Source organism: Lipotes vexillifer, unplaced genomic scaffold, assembly GCF_000442215.2.
Source record: "Lipotes vexillifer unplaced genomic scaffold, Lipotes_vexillifer_v1.1 scaffold170, whole genome shotgun sequence".
Lineage (NCBI taxonomy): Eukaryota > Metazoa > Chordata > Mammalia > Artiodactyla > Lipotidae > Lipotes > Lipotes vexillifer.
The window spans coordinates 2,290,226-2,298,447 of NW_006772326.1; the positions used below are offsets into that span (position 1 = coordinate 2,290,226).

At 37.5% G+C, this 8,222-nt stretch overlaps 1 protein-coding gene across 1 annotated transcript in view; it reads right to left on the reverse strand.

Moving 5' to 3' along the window:
- Positions 1-5,619, reverse strand: part of GRIP1 (glutamate receptor interacting protein 1) — a 216,184-nt gene extending 210,565 nt beyond the window's left edge. The window contains exon 1 of the mRNA XM_007447392.1: positions 5,543-5,619. The gene's annotated coding sequence lies outside the window, so the exon portion shown is untranslated. The remainder of the gene's footprint in view (positions 1-5,542) is intronic.
- Positions 5,620-8,222: the final 2,603 nt, after the last annotated feature.

Sequence of the window (8,222 nt, forward strand, 5' to 3'; positions counted from 1 at the left end):
CTTTCCCTAGTGCCAATCAATCCATACAACTCTTTTATTTTTTATTTTTTTTACAGAGCAACTATTTAAAAAAAATTTTACTGGAGTATAGTTGATTTACAGTCTTGTGTTAGTTTCAGGTGTATAGCATAGTGATTCAGTTATACCTATACATATATTCATTCTTTTTCAGATTCTTTTCCCATATAGGTTATTACAGAATATTGAGTAGAGTTCCCTGTGCTACACAGAAGGTCCTTGTTGGTTATCTATTTTATCCATACAGCTTGCACCCAGCCAAATTCTCTAAAGTCACTTAATTAAAACACCCTGAACTGAAGGTCTCCCTAACCTGGGGAGCGGGAGAATTCATTTTTCTTCAGTGCCAAAGTAGTAGACAGAAAAGACTTTCTCCTGTGGCTCTTGTGCACATCTCCTTGAGCCTCCTTCTAAAATGTTTCCACACACTGGGAAGCTGTGCTGGCCGTCATCAGAGTCATTCTTATTACTTCGTGTACCCAGGGCAGGACATTGACCAAATGTCACCACTCCTGTAACACAGTGGGGCTCAGGGAATATCCAAGCACAGAACTAATTCATTACAAATAATTTCCCCTAAACTGCATGCTGGAAGAACTATTGTTTAAAAATCATTTGCTGCCTATGTACCACTTTATTACATTTCACCCGTGTCTACTAAGGCAGGAGAGAAGTTCAAACATAATAGACTGTCATTTGTCTGAATCGCTAATGAAAGCTGCAGCACTGAACACACAAATCAAGCTGCTCGTTTTGCCCAGCACTATTTGAGAACTCAGGATGTACCACAGAGCAAAGTGGATCAGCTCTCCGGGGGAAATCCTTCATGCGTACCTGCCATGAGAAGTATTAAGTTCTGCTTTGCATCACTCTATTTACAGACTCCAGCTATTTTTGCATGTTTTTTGTGGCCTTTTTTCTATAGCAGCACACGTTCTCGAATGAATCACTCTCATCTTGTCGATTTTATTGTTAAATTGTGCTCAGACGTTCTCTTTAGGTGTTAGAGGATCGCATAGACATTTTCTGTTCAAACAGGAACAAATGAGACTTGGGGGAGAGACCTCTGGCCTTTGAAATTCTCTATGTAATTGACAGAATTGTAAGACATTTAAAGTGTACAATGTGACGATTTGATACACGTAGGCATTGTGCAGCACCGTGCTTTATATGACATGACATACTTGCTCAAGTCAACTGAGTTTGGTTTCCCATCTGTGAGACTCGCCCATTTCTTGGAGCAGCTCAATGGTGGAACTAAACAGAGGAAGGAGAACCAGGCCCGAAAATCAGAGGACATGCCCTTCATCCACCTGAAGAGTGTTAGAGCTATAAAATCCTATTGTAAATGTCACACTATATATCTACTATAATAATGAAAATTTAGACCAGTGAAGCGTCAAATTGTGTGTTAACAAAGAGGAAAATGCTGAACAGGGAGGACAGAACCTTCAAAATTCCTGTCCTTCCCCCTTAATTCAAGGTCGTCAGCTTCTCTGTGATACCAAGGGCACTGTATTATTTTCCACACTTTGATTTTTCAGTAGGTGTCAATGCTTCCTAGATGTATTTTAAACAGCGTGAGTGTATACATCTTGGGCTAATGGGCATTTCAGACTCTCAGCTCCATATCTGTACACCCTCTGCAAATACTCAAATGTGAGAAGCAAGAAAGACATATCATCTACATTTAATTATGACCAAATTGATAAATGTCTTTTCTCATATTCTAGGAGGAAAAAAAATTCCCACACAAACTTTTGAGGGCTCAGTTTGGCTACAGAGTTAAGATAATTTTCCTGGGGCACCAAAGTTTGGAAATGACATCTTCCTGCTTTTGTGAATTGCCCAGAATTCTTTGTCAAGACTAGCATAAACAAAGCAAGCTATCCTACCTGGAAAAAGTACGTGAATCAAATAAATAATACACTAACTCTAGGCCTTCAGGTCTAGGATAGTATCCTGTCTTTTCCGTTCATGAACATTAGACAGACATGATTAAATGCCTCATCTCTAAGTGGCTAAAGCCACAAATTATTGTAAAATATGCTAATCCAAGAATTATACAGATATCCTGTAATAATCTGGACAAACCCTCAGGTGGTCAAACTTTGATTCACCAGTAGTCTCTCAAATAAAGGAAGATCAGACCAACAGATTCTTTTTAATAATCATAGATGTGTAGTAGAATCTGTTAGTTCAAAATAGCTTTGTACTTGGAATTCATCTTCTCTTTGAAAAAAAAATGAGCGGAAGTGAGATTGAAATATGCTTCCTTAATAGTTTTAAAGAGAATGTTAAGTCTTTAAATTTAAACTTCAGTGTCATAGATAGTCATGTCATTTCTTTTTTACTATCATGGTTATTAAAAATTTTACAAAACCTTATGAAAGACTAAAAAACCTTTTTTTTTACACATTATGCCATAAGAGACACGATTAAAATGATGTTTCCAAATAACAAGAAAAATGCATTTCCCCTTTATCCAAATCAAATGCATTTTGCTCCTAAGAGATGTTTAATCCATTCCCTTTTTTGAGAAGAGACAGGAGTGGGACGAAAGGATTTACAGTTAGAATTGTCATTTCATGAAGGACACATGTTTGACTTGTGATTATAAAATAACTGCTATAGCAATCTTGAGTTTAGACAGTGGTAGTAGATTTTGATATGAATGAAAAGCAAACTATATTTTTGTTAACATTCAAGGTTACTTCTCTGGGTCAGAATTATTAAAAGTTACGCTTTGTTATGCCAGGGAAATAGTGGAACCCATGTTAAGAAACCTTATCTATGTATATGTGTACAAATATTTATTCCAGGAAGCATCAGGTCTCTATAGAATTAGTTTCAAAGAACAGCTTAAGCTTTCATAAAAACGTGTAGAGAGAGCTTTAAAATGCCTTCCACTACCTTATACTCTTCCTCCCTTACACCTCCCCCTCTTCCATCAGAGAAAGTGTTCACATGAATGATCAAATTCAATCACCATCATTGGATCAGTGGGGAGAGATGTGAGGAAAAGCCATAGCTCCTTTAAACTTTCAGCTTCTCGGTGTTTGCTTACTGCCCAGGAATTGGGGCACCAAAATCTGCCCTGAGAAGTGCCTTTGCACTGAGAAGACCCAGGGACCAGTAGAGGAGCCACGCTTTCCTTTACACCTTTTTCAGTTCCTTGGTGCATTTTTTCTTTAGACACATCTTTCCTTGCTACCAGGGTGGTGATAATACTTTTGAGGGAAGTGCGGTTGGGAGGTAAGCACAGGAGAAAGAAAAAAAGGCTGTAAACTTTGATTTTGCTCTTTTAGCTCCCCGGGGTCCACCTTCATTCCTCGGGAGGACACTCTGGGATTTTTCAGCTGAAGCTCCAGCAAATAATAAAGAGTGTGCATTTTCCAGGTCTCTGCGCATTTCCCTCTCTCTCTCTGAATTCACAGGGATAAAGGTTGCCATGGTAGGTGACTGGTTAAGATTTCTGGATGCTGGATTAGATCTCCCTTTGACTTAACTATTTGGCCAAAGATCAGGGCAGAGTCCCTTTTTTTTTTTTTTTTTGCCAGAACAAGAATTAATGGGGATTTTTAGGTAAGACAGTAAAGGTTCAGAACTTCAGGTGTCAGAACTCAGTCAGGACGCAGTTTCCGAGAAGTTCCCTAATTTTCTTCTTAAGATATAACAGTAAGTCCTAATCAGCTATTAATCACTTTGGTTTCTTAGCCTTCTGGCTGGTGAACTCTTTTTTTCTCTTGGGCTGTTCTAAATAATTAAGAAGATTTTGAGGACGCCCAACCCTTCTGGCTGCTGCCTTCTAAGAGAGAACAAAAGCGTGTTTGTTCATTTTCAAACTCCAGGAGAATAACCCCTGAAGCCTACAAAAAAGGTTCCTGATTCCAGTGACTTAAAAACTGGCCTGAGGAAGAACAAAAGGAAAAAGTCTATTACGAAGAATCACTGTATGTCATGAACTAAGGATTATAATTAACAGCTTCTCTGTACCTAACATGTAATGTTAAAAACTACTTATTGACTTTAAGGAACAGTCTGGCCCATAAACCTGTGTTATAATTTAGTATGTAACACTAGAAAACCCATGAAAAGAAAACATGAGACTAGTCGGTGCTTTTGTTTAGTACCACATAAAGTGGTAAGGACAGTGGGAAGTCTTTTCAACTCTTCCCAGCAGAGTACTGAGCACCAGCTAATTAGAGAGGCCAAGAAGGAATTGATGGATAACTGGCATTCTTGAGCTTCAAACTTTGGGTACTTCCTTACTGCTGACAAGGAGAAAGCAGAGAACACAGCACGTAGCTGATTGCAGTATTTTTTCTAAACGTGATGGGCACTAAGAATGACACTTTATAGGATGGAATAGAAGAAATCTCAGCACTGGGTGATGCCATCTAATTACAAATTTCAAGTTACTTTAGAATCTTCAAAGCACACAAAAGCAAGAATAGGTAACATTCACAATATGCCTCTTTCTAAGCCAGGTAGTTTCACTATGAGTCTAAGCCTTCAGAATAAGAATAAAAATAACCACATGTAGTTCTTATAAAAATAAATAATAATCATGAACAGGGCAGAAACTGGACTCATCTTGCTCTCTATTCAAATGGAAAATTCCCCTTTCACTGACAGATGTGCCAAACCATTCAATTTAACATTGGAAACACTGCTTTGTTTCTCCTGGATTGTTAAACTACTGTACTCTAGAATCCTGTCACTAAGCTTTAGCTGTACTCAATTTACTTGTATATAATATAGAAAGACATTAATTTTGATAAATTTCTAAATGTATTAATGCTTTTAATCCTTCTCTTAAGTATAGTTGCTACCATAAGAGGTTTTCCACAAATTACCGAGTTCAGATAAAGTTTGAATAATATTTTGAATCGCCTTCCTCCTTTAATTTTAGAATGTTTATGTCATTCTCAAATTCAAAGTTTCAAAATATAGAAGTTTGGGATAAAGACATTTTAAGATATTTCTGAAAAATGTTTTGTTGAAAAAAATAGGTATCGTTTATTGTACTACAAGGAACCTAATCACAGCTTCCTAAGGAAACAAAAGTCCCAGAATTCTACAAGAGTTGTTCGATGGAAGTAAATCCAAGTTCAACGAGACAAGAAGAAAAGAGTAATTTGTTATTCAGCATATATATGATCTGCCACAGCAATTTTGAACCACTTTGTTATGCCGGGTTTGTCTCAGTAAAGGGATAGATGCTGCTGTGAGAATCATACCCTGAAATCAGAGGTGAAAGTAAGTCAGTGAGTGAGAGCTGTTATAAATTCAAGTCATTTTACAAAGGATTTGCACACAAGATGAATTTTCACAAATTTGCAAGCTTTTCCAGAGTCTAGCTTTCATGAACGTTGTTTGAACAAGTTGTGTAGAATGCAGTCTCCACCCTATGAAATAGCATTTTTTTTTTTTTTTTTTTACCAAGTTGGAACTATTTAGGATCACCAAATAACAGGGTTCAAAAGGAAAACAGCTGAAAAATCCAGCAGTCTGGTCTAACCTGGGATGCTCTGTCTCCTCACAGCCAATGCTCCATCAGGCGGCTTTGTCTGGCTGGCGGATTTAGTGTAGGGACTCTCATCTGCAAAGGTACAATGAAGGGTTTGGTTAATTTCCATCCAGTTTCTAATGTAGTGAAGATTTTTCAATGGACTGCAATCCTTCTGCCAGAGAGAGGTGATATGATACAACAGAAAGAGTCTGTAGACCTGGGTCCTAACCTTGGGTTAGCCATAGGACAAGGTCAAGTCATTTAAAATGCTCTGAACATCAGCTTCCTCTCCTATGAAAGAGGGATATACTTTTTCATCCAGCTCTTAGGATTGTCAGGATCAAGCTATAATGCACATGAAGGCATAGAATGGTAAGAAGTTTGTAAATACAGTACACAGATTATTTGCCTGTCACCTATATTCATTGATAAATAAGTATCAGTGAGTATCAGTAACCAGAAGACAAAGAAGGAATAAAACGGCTCAATGGGCACTAAGAATAAACAGGTAGAAGAACAAAGGAAATGATATGTTATATTTCAGAGAAGCAGATGACAGAGTATTAGTATTGCAGGGGAATAAAGACACAGAATTAGTGGGTTCCTCTTGGAAGTAGGAACCGGCATCCAGTGGAAAATAAAGGGACAGGGACATTCAGAGTAAGACCAGAGAAGCTAGGTTAAGAACAGGGAAGGAAGGATGGTTTGGGAAAAGAAGACATATATTGCAATGAGTTGATTTGCCCTCTTTTAGAAAGAGATGGAAATAACTTGCAGAACCAGAAAAAGAGCAACTGAAGAGACAGAAGGACCAAAAGCCTAGTATACCTGTGACAGTTAGGCAAGAAGCTGAATGAGCAAAACACCAGGTGACAAAATCATACAAGTGATGGATCCATCAAATTCTAAGTAAAGTGATTTTTTTTTTTAATCTAGGAAAGGATTTAGTCTGGCTTGGAATATAGGAGTAATGATCTAGGATGGCAAGTATCAGGGTTAAATAGATAGAAAGGAAGTATTCTTTCTAGTTTGCATGGCACATTTGTATAAAGTAAAAGAGATGTCTGAGTGACAACCTTAAACATTTTCAAGAATAGGATGTATATGGCCTGAGCAGACATAACGTAAAATAATTACCTAGCAGATCTACTCAAGCTGGATGACCCAAAGGTTACTTCTGGCCACACTATCAGGTTAGTTTGTTGTTGTTGTTGTCATTGTTGTGATAGGAAATCATTAAAGGATTAAAAAGCATTATATTGTGCATGGCAAACTATTAAATATAACAAGGATTTAATTCAGCAACAAGACTTAGTCATCTGAGAACATAATTCTCCCAACTAAGTAGTCTGTGTTGCAAAATTGAGGAACTCAATTCCTCTTTAGGATGCTCTTCTGGTTGAAATGATTCACGATTTCTTCATAAAACTACCAAGGTCTTTGTAAGCAATGACAAAAAGGAAAGATTAACACTGCTGTAAGCTGCAATTAAAAAATGGCAGTCATGCTGTTTCATGTTTCTATTCCATTTGTCACACAATTCTTTAAATTCTTCCAACCATAAAGATAAACTACCAACTTTCAGATACCAATACACTCAACAGCGTCACTTTTGCTTAGGAAGCAGTATCCTAGATCTCTGACTCTTCTTTGCAAATGTGATTTTGAGTAGAATCACAAACCACAGAACAAAATGCAAGCATTATACTACAAAAGTCTTCATCTTGCTATACCATGCTCACCTGAGTATTTGGACTCTTTTCTCACAGTGTTGATTTAATAACCAGGCAGTACGCTTTATACAGCACCCATTAAAACAAACTTACTATATGTTAAAATCTGGATTCTTTATAAAACCAGTCTAAAAATGTATTTCCTTTTATTATCTAAAACTTTGAAACTGTGTATTTATGAGTACAGAGCACTGAGTCAGGAGATACCAATAACAACGACCAGTTTCAGGGACAGCATCTTGGAAGCCTAAGGGTTTTCCTCAGTTTTCAATTTGTCTAGAGTCCAGCCAATTAAAGTCTTGGGTTGAATTCAGTGTTGGAGTTTCTTAAGGGGCAATTAGAGATTTGACCAGAAGACTCTGGGGTGTTCTGCACTTGTTGCTCTATTTTAAGGAGCCATGTCTTTAGAAATTTACCCAGTTTGCATGACAGAAGCAGTCAACCCTGGTAAAACTATTTTCCCATTTATATTTGAAAACAATGTCCTTGATTTAGAGCTGAGAAGTCTAGTTATACACATCCTTAAAAGGTTGAAACTGAATTATAGATGGCCACCTGGCCAGCCTCTGCTTATCCACTCCCCCAGTGCCCAGCCTCACTCTCAGTATCAAGAGTGTCCTTGCTGAACACAGGCAGAAGTAGACAATTACCTAGAAGTCAAAATTTGCATTGGTCAAAGGACCAGAGTGAAATAAGTTTGATATTATCTGAGAATAGCTTACCGAAGTTAGTCAGGGTGAAAGCAATAATTCTTAACGGAAGTGAGGCAGAATCTTGGCAACATTCATCATGAGTTAAGGACAGCATAGCAACAGAGCAGCATGGCACCTTTTAACATTTGCTTTTAAAGAAACTTTTTCCTAAGAATATATCTTTAATTTAAACCTCCAGGAGGCATCGTAGGCCTTTTATAAAAACCTACCCATCAGAGAATGCGCATCAATTCTCTTGATGTG